This window comes from Gastrolobium bilobum, unplaced genomic scaffold (assembly GCF_033153095.1).
Source record: "Gastrolobium bilobum isolate Gb01-03AN ecotype WA unplaced genomic scaffold, APGP_CSIRO_Gbil_v1 utg85893, whole genome shotgun sequence".
In the NCBI taxonomy this organism is placed as follows: Eukaryota; Viridiplantae; Streptophyta; class Magnoliopsida; order Fabales; family Fabaceae; genus Gastrolobium; species Gastrolobium bilobum.
In genome coordinates, this window is record NW_026898024.1 from 22,718 (window position 1) to 36,049 (window position 13,332).

Genomic DNA, 13,332 nt, shown 5'->3' on the forward strand with positions numbered 1-13,332 from the left:
TGTGTGCATGAAAAACGATTCCTGCATGAGAAAAAAAAATTAGAAGTTAAAAAAACCAAACGGTAATGAAAATAAGTAAAAAAACACTCTATTGCCATTTTTTTTTCTTTACCTATACCAAGCAGTGATGTTATCTCATAGTAGAGAAAAGGAAATTCACGACATTAATCTTTGAAATACTTCCTTGTAAACTATATTAAGGGTACTATTTGTAGCACAACTGTTTTCATCAAGTATCAATATCTTCAATCCATGCTTGCTCTTTACTCTAGACAGTGCCACATATAATTGCCCATGAGTGAAGACAGACTTGGGGAGATAAATTGAAAGACATTGTCCTTGGCTCTTATTGATAGTCATGGAAAATGAAACAATCAGGGGGAATTGTCTTCTTTGGAAATTTATAGGAAATGTGTGACTTGATGGGCTCATCGTCATTCTAGGGATTAACACAGTTTCACCTATATTGCTTCCTGTAAGAACAATTGCCTCAACAACATGATTCCCCAATTTTGTAATGAGCAGCCTTGTGCCGTTGCATAAACCTCTGGATTGATCAATATTTCTCAATAGCATTACTTGAACTTTAACCTTCAAGGTTAATTTATGATCAGGAATCCCCGAACACGATAATGTATTTAAGATCTCAGGTGTGAATTCATCATCTTCAACGGAGGAAGCCACATCTTGCTTCATAATTTTATCAGAACTCAAAAATATCCTTTCTTCACCAGGAATCATCGACATCAGGTGCTCGTTCAGCATAGCAACATCGGACAATTTAGGAGTTAAGATAACACGTTCTTTGAAAAACGTTGGATCTAAAATATTATCCAAGAGATTCGGATAAACAAAATTAACCATATCTGAAACGGGATCATCTGATTCTGTAATCAATAATTCATCTAGAATTGTTATTATAGATTCTCCATCTTCATCATCTCCAACATCACCATCCCCAACTTTAAGTAGCCACTCCGAAAATTCTTTTATTTCCTTCACATCATGAGTGGTACTTCCAGAATTAAGACACATGTTCTTGGTCAAAGTTAATAAATGACAATGGGACCATAGATGATAAGAATTTAAGGTTGCATTTACTATCTCCTGTCTGCTGCCATGAGGAATGATAGGTAATATTTGCCGAAAGTCACCTCCTAGAACAACAATTTTTCCACCAAATGGCATATCAATGCAGCTGTGTCAGAAAATCTAAGAACATCTCTAAGTGTTCTATCCAGAGCCTCAAAACAAAATCTATGCACAATTGGTGCTTCATCCTAAATGATTAACTTCATTTTTGACAGCAACTCTGCTATAGTAGAATTTGGCTTTATATTACACGTTGAATCTTTATTGATCTGAATAGGAATACAAAATCTAGAATGTGTTGTTCGTCCTCCAGGAAGCAGAAAGGAAGCAATTCCGCTAGAAGCAACATTAAGTACTATTTCAGCTTTTGATCTAACAGATGCTGAAAGAGTATTCCAAATAAATTTTTTTCCTGTGCCACCAAATCCATATAGAAAGAATAACCCTCCTTTACCTGCTGTAACTGCTGAAATGATTTTGTCATAAACAACTCTCTGCTCATCAGTGAGGGAATTCAATAGTCTTTCATGCTCTTCTCCCAATGAAAATGTGTCATACATCAATTCATCAACCACTAATCGATTCTGCATATCAAGCAACGATTCCCTGGTGATGCGAGGCATTGACGGGTAATCAGAGAGGCATTTACCATTGCTCTGCAGCACCTTATCAATTTCAGCAAGTGTTATGTTTTTTATACTTTCTTCTATAAGAAGCGCATCTAAAAAAACCATAAAATTCAAAGAAAAAAAAGTTAAAATTAACAAAGAGAAAGATATAAAGGAAAGAACAAAACCGAAATAAATAATAAAGCAACATATGCTGAATTCGGGTAAAAAAATAGCGAAATAAACAGTAAAGCAACATATATTGATTTCGGTTTTTAAAAAATATAAATGCGTTAAATATTATCATAACACGTACCTTGACGCCCTATTCTTTTCCTATACCGATAAAGAACGTCGTCGGATAAAAATTTCCAACACTCTTCCCAGACTTTTTCAGGCCTGTTCATTGAGTTGGTAAATAACAATAGAGAAAACAGAGATCTAAGATAAGCAGCAGAACCCCATGAACTTGCCTCTTTAATTGCATCAATATACTCATTGACATCATCTAGAAGTCCTAAAGAATAGCAGGCATCCTTAAATGTAGGAAAAAGCACGCCATTGATTGTTCTGAGATCTTCATAACTGGTACACCCATAGTTATTAAAACCGGACCGACCCGGCCGGTTTTCATGAAAACCGGTGACCCGGCCCGGTCCTAAAAAAAAAATCCCAATTTTTTTTTTCAAAAAAAATAAATCATAATGGACATATTTGAATATTTTTTTGCTTATTGACTTACATAAGTTATTTACCTACAATACTAATATTATCTCAATTATGCATTATGCAGAAAATCTTGATTTGATTTATAGTTAGAGATGTCATTTTCTGAATTTAAAGCCCCGTATCACGATCAGTATATTTTTATTTGATCCTTTATTGGATAATAATATGTGATTTATTATTTTTTATATTGAAATATTTGAAATTTTATTATTTTTTTAGATATTTGAGTATATTTATAATTTTTTAATATAAATTATAAAATTGTATATAATTACTGGGTCATGCGGTTGAACCAGTGACCCACTGACCCAATACATCGACCGGGTCAATGACTGGGCCGGTTTTAATAACGTTGGGTACACCCCCTTTGAAAAGTAAGCAACGTGCGAAGATAGGAATCTTCTCCATTATTGGCAGAAAAACGATTTATTCTCCTAATTGAAAATCCCACTTTTCTAGGATTCAATTCATGAGTTTGGTCTTTGTAAACAAATTCAGCCGGGTACTCTACATAAGTTAGATGCCTACCTTCTGGATATTTTTTATTTGCATCCATCCAAGACTCAAAGATTGATAGTCTAGACTCTGCCCTTGTCTTGACATCAGAAATTGAAGCATTATCACTGAAAATAATGTTCTTTTCATTGGGCAGGTGAAATGGCAATATCTAAACAGGGGGTACCTGGAATGAATGTCAAATCCAAAAATTCTCTAAGCAGGCTCACATGCGGAGACATACCTATAATAAATAAATAATTAAAACAACAAAGTTGAAAGATCATGAAAAAAGACACGTCGATTTTTGGGAGAAGCTAAATCATATCAGAGATAATTTTGAGTACCTGCACTCATAAAACATTTTTATTTCATCTTCTGCATGATGTATGGCAGCTGTCACTCTATCATTCCCTTTGTGAATGTATTTAAAAAGATATTTAATGGCACTTCTTTGGCAAGTATATTTAAGATTGATATGAGCCTGATACTTTAAAAGAAGTTGTGCATTATACGGCACAACATAACGATTATCAAGTTCGACACCATTTTTGTTCACAACTCTCGCATCATTTCTTCTCTTATAATGAGGGAATCCATCGTCATCAATAGAAGTACGGGAGCAGAAGTTTTTTGGAACACCGTCCGTCCTTCATGCAAGGAGATTTGTAATTTTCAGGACCATATGGGCCATGTACCATGTAATTTGTGACAGCTTGAAACAGCAAATGATTGGAATCCTTGATAGGAATTTCCGCTGAAATCAATTTATCAATATCAAGAGCACTTTCAGGCTTGTTTGAAGGGTGCAAGAATAGCAGAATATGAGCATGAGGTAGTCTGCGCTTTTGGAATTCGATTGTACAAACATCTGTTACATTGACCAAAATACAACAGAAATAATGATAAGAAAATAACAATGTTATAGACAGATTTATTGCATGTCATGATAAATTCCCTTAAAAATTGATTTAAATTATGAATAAAAAATAAATAAGTTTAGCATATACTTACATGCAATAACTTTGCCAAGAACATTTTGTTTCCTCAAATCATGTAACAATTCGTCTAATTTGAACTTGAATACTCTGCATAGAATATCAGGCCTATCTTCAGCGCTAAGCTGTCTATCCCTTACAACTCGTGTGATTTCTGGCCACTTAGGATTGCAGGTAATTGTTGTAAAAAGATGAGGATACCCAGCCCAACGAAAAATTGAAAAGCATCTTTACAATTTTCAGCCATATATCTAGGTCCGCCTGTGAATGAAGTAGGTATAATGATACGCTTTCCAGTATTTACGACTGCATCTTCACCTCTGTCGAATGAATGTTTTATATTTTTGTACAACTCAGCTCTGAGATGACTCTGGTTATATCGAATGAAATTAAGTCGTTCAAACTCAATCATAGTGTACGCATCAACCAGAAATTGTTGGAAAAGTTTCTTTGATCGAAGAAGAATTTCTGACTCTCCTGATCGCATCTGAAGTCGAAAAGAAAAGAATTCCTTCATGCTGATAACAACTCTTGCATTAGTCCTACCACTGGACACGACAGTACGCTGGACATCATCGCGATAACCGTCTTCACCGTAAGGAAATAACAATGGATACTGCAAGCCAAGATATAATGGATGCTTCACATCGATGCGCTGCAGTACTCTATCTTGGGTCTCAATAATGATATCCCTATCACACATAGCACTGTCTATATCTCCAACAATCAAAGCAGCCAATTCGGATGCTGTCGGAAGATTATAAACTCTTCCATCACTACCACACTTTCGAATAAGCTTCAACTTCACACCATTAAAGTCATCTTCTTTATAACAGTCTCTATCGCACCGCAAGGACTGAGCTATACTATTGTGCTTATCCAACATCTGCTTCAACGATAGGATAATTTCGGGATCGAGCTTATCTTCAATACTTGTGCAACTGCAAATATAATTACAAAATAAATCATTCGCTAATATAAAATAAACATAAAAATATAAACCATAAATGAACAATGAGATTTTGTCAGAAAATGAATATGCCTTAGACAACCCAGTCTGTTGTCCACTTCGTGGTCAGTATCATATATATACAGCTGAGCAAATTTTGGAGTCTGACTATCAGCCGGTAGAAGGCTACCCATTAAATGATGATCTCGCCCCCCAACTCTAAAACAGTATGGGCCAGAACCTTGATTTACTGATCCATCCAATTTTGCTCCAAAGGATGTGAAGGAAAAAATCATGTTGTACACTCTGATATTTCACAAAAAATGGCGGCTCCTCGCATTTCAATTAACATGCAATTGAAGCAAAGTATCTGGAGCAGCTTTCAATAAAGGAATTTTAACTTTTCCATTGTCGCAGCATAAAGTAAATTGTGGTGCACTTGGCTTACGATCCTTCTTATTTCTCTCTTCATACCACATGTTTGCTCCACAATGGTCACAGAGAAAAGTAGGATCCCCAGCGTCCCAATATTCTAAAAATTTACAAAAAATGCAGTCTGAACGTTAGACGGATAATATCATTTGTAAACAAAAAAATCAAATAGAAATTAAAATAAAGACCTTCATTGTTAGAAGTCGTGCTAGGCACATTGGAATTATTGATTTCTATATCTGTTACATAAAGAAAAAATGGATTGAGAACAAAAAAATACATTTCAATACCAATTGTTTTTTATGTACTCAAAGAAAAAATAGGTACAATAAATGAACACAAAGAAATAAAATAATCAAAAATTTAAAAGTAATACAAAGACCGTTGCTGATAGAAATCATATTTGGTATAATGGAATTATTTATATGCATATTTGAAACAAAAAAAAATGTAAATAATAAAAAGACAGCCCAACACGATTTTATTTTTCCAATATATTAAATTTATCAATTGTGCACCTTCACTGGTAGAGGTAATGTCTGGCACATTTCTGTCATTGATTTCAGAATCTGCAACAGCATTGAAATTTTTTAAAAATTAACAAAAGAAAGTTTCATATAATGAATCAAGCAAATGCTCTCCATTTGTACTATGAGTAGGAATCAACAGAGTACATGTATTAAATTTTTTGTAACACATGGTTATAGTTCATTTGACTCAAGGATGAATTACCTGTTAAGTCAAGCATCTTTGGTATATCGTTTATCACTACACATTGCTTAGAAGTTTTCTTTTGAACCATTAATCCTTTCCGCCTAATTTTAGCATTTTGGCCAACTAAAAAAAAAAGCAACAAAACTTTAACCACTTTAATTTTGAATTTGTAGTTGACATGAAATATTACCTTATATAACCCTAACTAAAATGCGTAATTTACAGAAAACATTACCTTCTATGGGAGGAGAATGAATATAATCTTTAGCAATGGTTGATCTAACATTCGACATAGTATGCTTACTGTTTTCGTATGCACTGATTGTTTAAAAAAAAGAATTTAACATATTATTCATAAGTTGGGCTTGCCTTTTATAAGAAAAGTAACATGCGTTAAAATATAACGCTTAAAAAACACATATGCAAGTACCTGCCAACAGTTGACGGAGTCAACGGAGTTAGATTTTCTACGCAACATAGATAAAGTAAATTAGATGCCAACACAACTATGGCGCAGAAAAAATTCAAAATTGACATAATATAAGTTTTTTTATTTTCGTAACAACAATAAAAATTCTGTATAGGAGAAAGAGAGTTACGTACCATTAGTTATATCACGAAGATGTTGTCTGCCGCATGTAAACTCATTTCGTTCACTGGTGATCTGAGTAGGGCTGTAAGTTTTAAAACAGAAAAAAAAATTGAATGAATAATAATGAAATTTAAATGAATCAGCGGACTTGCAATAAAATTACCTAACAATGGTGGACGCAGATAACGGAGAAAGATTTTCTACATAAAAAAAATACAGATTTCATAAAATATAAGAACACAACTAATCATAGTTCATCCTCTTATAACACACTGTTGCAGTTCAATTTAGTCGAACATGAATTACCTGTTAAGTGAAGCATACGTGGTATATCGTGTGATGTTACGCATTTCTTAGAAGTTTTCCTTTGAACCATTATACATTTTCGCCTTAATCTAGCATTTTTGCTATCTAAAAAATGTAACAAAAAAACAACAAAACGTTAACCACTTTAAGTTTCATACAGACTTCATATGAAATATCAGATTATACATTTATAAGAAATGCGTAATTTACAGAAAACATTACCTTCCGTGGGAGGAGAATGAATATAATCTTTAGCAATGGTTGATCTAACACTCGACAGAGTATGCTTATTATTTTCGTATGCACTGCTTGGTTAAAAAAAAAAACATATTATTCATAAGTTGGGCTTGCCTTTTATAAGAAAAGTAACATGCGCTAAAATTTAAGGCTAAGTAAACACACATAATGTACCTGCCAACGGGTGACGGAGTCAGATTTTCTACGCAATATAGATAAAATACATTAGATGGCAACACAACTATGGCGAAAAATAAAATAAAATTTGACATAATATAATTTTTTATTTTGTACGTAACAACAATCAAAATTCTGTATAGGAGAAAGAAAGTTACGTACCATTAGTTATATCATAAAGATGTTGTCTGCTGCATGTAAACTCATTTCGTTCACTGGTGATCTGAGTAAGACTGTAAGTTTTAAAATAGAAAGGAAAAATGAATGATTAATAATCAAATCTAAATGAATTAACCTAAGCAAAAAAGTTACCTGCCAATGGTGGACGCAGATAACGGAGAAAGATTTTCTACATAAAAAAAATACAGATTTAAAAACATATAAGAGCACAACTAATCAGAGTTCATCCTCTTATGACACACGACTGCAGTTTAACTTAGTCGAACATGAATTACCTGTTAAGTGAAGCATACGTGGTATATCTTATGATGTTACACATGTCTCGGAAGTTTTCTTTTGAACCATTATACCTTTCCTCCTTAATCTAGCATTTTTGCTATCTAAAAAATATAATAAAAAAAATCAAAACGTTAAAAACTATAAGTTTCATACAGACTTGATATGAAATATGAAATTATACATTTATAAGAAATGCGTAATTTATAGAAAACATTACCTTCCGTCGGAGGAGAATGAATATAATCTCTAGCAATGATTGATTTAACATTCGACAGAGTATTTTTTTGTTTTCGTATGCACTGATTGGTGAGCAAAAAATTTAAAATACTCTATATGACATGAAGCTGTTATAAAAAATATAACATACTTGAATTTTTCACGATTAGAAAACGGAATTAGTTTACCTGGCAACACATGACGGAGTAAACAGAGATATATTTTCTACACAATATAGATAATATAAATTAGATGTCGACACAACAATGCCAATTTTATCGAAGATAGTAATCTAAAATTAGAGGCTTAATGATGGAAGGGATCACAGTAAACATGAGATGTTTAAATTAATAATAAAACTTCTATATTGGTATACAATAAAATAAACTAATGTTAAAAAAAAATGACGTTCAGGTTGTTTTGTTTTTCACTGTTTTCTTTTACCCCAAAACAATAAAAACTCTGAACAGGAGGAAGAGAGTTACGTACTGTTAGTTATGCCATGGAGAGGTTGTCTATTACATATAAACTCCGAGCTCATACCGGTGATCTGAGTAACGCTGTATGTTTAAAAAAAAGAAGGAATTATACTCAGTAATGATTAGTAAAAGAGTTAACCCAAGTAATAAATTGACCTTCCAATTGTCGACGCAGTTAATGGAGAAAGATTTTCTACATTTTTTTTTACAAAGTCCATTATATAAGAACACAACTAATCGAAGTTTATGGAAGATTTCTTCTTTACATACCATTAAAAGGAAACGATTTAATAATGTGTGTAAGGGAGGAATTAGATACGATTTTATCATAATCATAATCGTGTGTTATATTACGCTAAGAAACAACGAAACAGACCATTTGTAATATTACGTAGCCATTGTTTGTTGCAGCTTCTGTCATTCCTCATGTTGCATACCTCAGAAATGCTACATATTTAAAAAGGAACAATATCAAAATTAACTAAATTGTGTTGATATTAATATACAAAATCCATTAACGGCAAGTAATATCTATGACGAATTAAAATTACCTGCCAACGTGGGAGGGAGAAGACCCCAAAAGATTTTCTACACAGCAATGATTTCAATGAATTAAATAGTAGAATGAGAAATAACTGTCAAACGCAAGAACAAAAGTCGACGTTACCAGTCAACTATTTCGATTCAATGCCACCTTGGTTCCTTCTTTTCCTGGAAGGAGTTTTGAATACATCGTCGTTGTTAGACATTGTTGTGTAGACCTGCGTATAAGATGCTTCACAACGTACATTTAACGTTTCATGTTGCTTGATTAACTCGCTTGTTGTTGCAAGAAGAGGATGTTGAAACCACAGTTCAGCTGGGTGTAGGCAGTTGGAATATGAAGAGACAATATTATGAGGTAATATTAGCTTGGCGGAAACGTTCCTTCTATTTTTTTTTATTTGCCTTGACAGATAATTTTTTTAAAACAATTGGGAAAGGTGATTTATTGGCGCCAAAGGTTTTATTTTTTTGGTGTCAAAATCGATGGGCAATAATGTACTCCCCACTTGAGGATGCTCACTCGATGACAGAGAAGTTTCTTGATGCATGACCTTTGGCATTCAATAATGATTATAGTGCACATGATACTCATTAAGTGGCAAACCCTTCAGTCACAGCTTATACAAAGAATGAAGCACATGAGAGTTATTTATGGCAATGCTATATCACAATCCAATATTCCTTCATTGGTTTGTTGCAACGCGCATTACACAATAATTTTTTTTTAAATCTGCCGTGAACTTTGTTGAACCAAAATAGGAAACCAACCGAAACCTTTTTTAAACCAACAAACAGCCATACTAATTCATAGTTGTAATGCGTCGATAATCACAAACTGAAGAACACAGATGAAAATTTGGATTAGTTATTATAATTGATGTAAGTAATTAAAAAAATCAGCAACCGTTTGTGTAGTTTCAAATTAATACTTGATTAAATTATTTATTATCCAAGTGCACTCCAATAGCCAAAGACTCGAAATTCAATGTGATACAAAACAAAAACATTCTGTGCTAATATTAGTCTTATTGTTCGAATGCATAGAATCTTGTCCATTATTTACTCCATAAACGAAATCGCACGTTGGGGATAGTAGGAAGTTGAAAACGTTGACTATTTAGAAGTGTTTTGAGTAAAATATTGCAACTCTAAACACAGAAAGAGTTTTTTTATATATATAACCATCAGTTTAAGTCGGGTGTGCCTTTTATCTCAAAACAATTTTTTGTATAATTTTTTCAATTCTTGACATTCAGATTAATCATCCTCTACAGACATGTCAACTAAGTTGAAATAAATTGTATAGTATATGATAAAACACATATCAAAAGTAGAAAACAGTAACATTCATTAAGTTGAAATTGGAAATAACATAACAACAGAACATAGAAAGATAAGGAAATACAACAAAACACATAAAATAACTAAAACAGATAAAAAACAGCCTAAACCAACACCACCAGAAACTAAATTAGATTAAAGTCATTATGCAAAATAAGTAGACTTCAAAATCCGCCTTGCAACGTTGACAGATCCTATTCCCAAGCATGTTATTAATCTCATGGTTCTCTGATGAGGAAGGGTCATTCTCAGTGAATCGTGTTTCACATATGCTGGGATTGCAAATGGGAATTTCGGGATAATCCATCTCCTTGCGCACCCATAAGGACCTGATGAAAAGTCTTACACGTTGTCTGCAGTGCCTCAAAAGGCACTTATTATCCAGCGAACGAAAAAATTCAAAGCCCACAGACCTCTCATCTTCATCAACATTGGCCATCAATATGATGGAAGATGCGTACTTGGCATCGTGGTGACCTTTCAGCGCTGCAGTCTTATTGCCTTGAAGAGCCAAAGCTTGCACATCCGCAATCGATGTCTCTCGAAAGTAATTGACCAAGCCCTCACGATACAACACCTCCGGATTGCCACTCTCCCTACAACGCTTCAAAAATTAAACTTGTCGAAACCTTTTGTATACTTGCGCTGGGTCATAGTAAGCCTCACCTTGTTCTTCTTCACTGCCCATGGCCCTAACTCGGTGAAGGAAAGGCTTGGTATTTGTGACCCACTCCAATGGTCCCAGCGCGAACTTATCCAGCGAAACACGCTCGTAGACATATTTTGATTCGGCTAGTTGATAAAATTCCCAGCAAGCAAACTTATCCGACGACAGATGTTTCAGAGACTGATCACCAGTGATCTCCATTTTCATTCGCTTTTGTGACGATGAAGCAGCCATGGAAAAATATGAGGATGACCAATTTTGGATGAAAAATACACGGAACATAAGACGAAGACAAAAAAACAAACGACTCTGTCATATATAATGACGCTGAAGAGATACACAGCCAAACGATTAACGTCGACGATTCGGCTGGCCATCTTCGAAGGACGCGATGTCATTATTGTTCTACAACACATTGGCTGAACACGTTAATTGGAAGTATGGAATATGGAACATCGTATTTCCAAAACAACGGCTTTTTGACCCTTATAACCTTTTATTAATAATTAATTACCAAATTGACCCTCATTATAAACTATTTCAAAAATTTAACCTCCCCAACAAACATAACACCGATCTGCCCCTGTTTGACCGTTGACCACCAAGCCTACCCGGGTACACCCCTCCCTACCCGGGTATTTTTTGAAATTTTTTGTCTACCCGGGTAGGGAGGGGTGTACCCGGGTAGAGTTCTTCAATCTGGGAAAATGTTTGAATTATTTACCCGGGTAGGGAGGGGTGTACCCGGGTAAATCTCTGTCAAAAACCCCAAAATGAAATAAAACTCAAGAGACTAAAATGAAATCCCATTGAACTCAAGAGACTGCTACATAACAACTCCTATAGCACTTGTAAGTTTACTTACATTAACAAGTCATCACCAGGAATTCTAACAGAACTCGGAAACTGACACCAGGCCTTGGATGCAAAATGAAGCAGGAGGAGGCAGAATAATGCATGGCCTCTGTCGAATAGGTTCAGAAATTCACACATCCAATGACAAGAAGCGATACCTGTTCAAAAACTGCAACAAACTAGATTAGGAAAAAATTGTATGAGGAACAAGTACAAGAGCAGTAAAGTTGAAAGGTACCCTTTTCTCAGAAGCATTCATTCAAAACCAAACTTGCAAAGAAATCAAAAAAAAGTTTAGAACTTTCAACCAACCCAAGATTTGAAAAAACCATAGCAAATGGTAGGTGACAATACCGTGGGAAGATGGGATAAAAAAATTAACATAAGATGAAGATAAGGAGGAGAAACCGATTTTGTAAATTGTATGTCTGTTGGCTGCTGCAGAGATCTAGGAGGGGTTTTGGGGTTTCTGGTGGAGATTTACCCGGGTACACCCCTATGTACCCGGGTAAATAATTTAACTATTTTTCCAGATTGAAGAACTCTACCCGGGTACACCCCTCCCTACCCGGGTAGGCAAAAATTTCAAAAAATACCCGGGTAGGGAGGGGAGTACCCGGGTAGACTTGATGGTCAACGGTCAAACAGGGGCAGATTGGTGTTATGTTTGTTGGGGAGGTTAAATTTTTGAAATAGTTTATAATGAAGGTCAATTTGGTAATTAATTATTAATAAAAGGTTATAAAGGTAAAAAAGCCCCAAAACAACTGTTCTTCAAATTTTGAAACGATGATTAAACTTTTAAGTAAGGCAATCAATTTCCAAAACTACTGTTTTTAAAATTTCGAAACCATCATTAAATGAGTTGTATGAGGTGCAGCATCCTGATGAAAGATCAGGATAGTGATGGACCGTCGTTCCAAATTCCAATTATATTTTAAGAAGAAAGAAAGAAATAACCTGTTAAAGATAATATTTTCTTCTTCCTATTATCGTGTCCTTGCCTGAATTAAGGACAATAAAAATACAAACTTTTAAATTTTTTTAAAAAAACACAATTTTTAGTTGTTACAGAGGTTTTGTTTTGGATAAAAAAAAAAGATACTTTGAATTTCTTTAAAAAGACATATTTTGAATTCCAGTGTTTAAAGCTTAGTAAAAATTCAAACTTTAAATTTTTAAAATAGGAAACAAAAATTTGAATTAAAAATGCTTATTTTGTTATTACGATTATTGTATCATAACATGTTTTTAGTAGTTATAGACATTTTTTATTTATTTATTTTGGATAAAAAAGGACATACTTTGAATTCTATTGATCAACAAAGGTTAATAAAAATTGAAACTTTAAATTTCAAAAATAAGAAACATAAATTTGAATTAAAGTTACATATTTTGTTACATTAAAAATAGGAAAGAAAAAATTGGATAAAAAAAGAC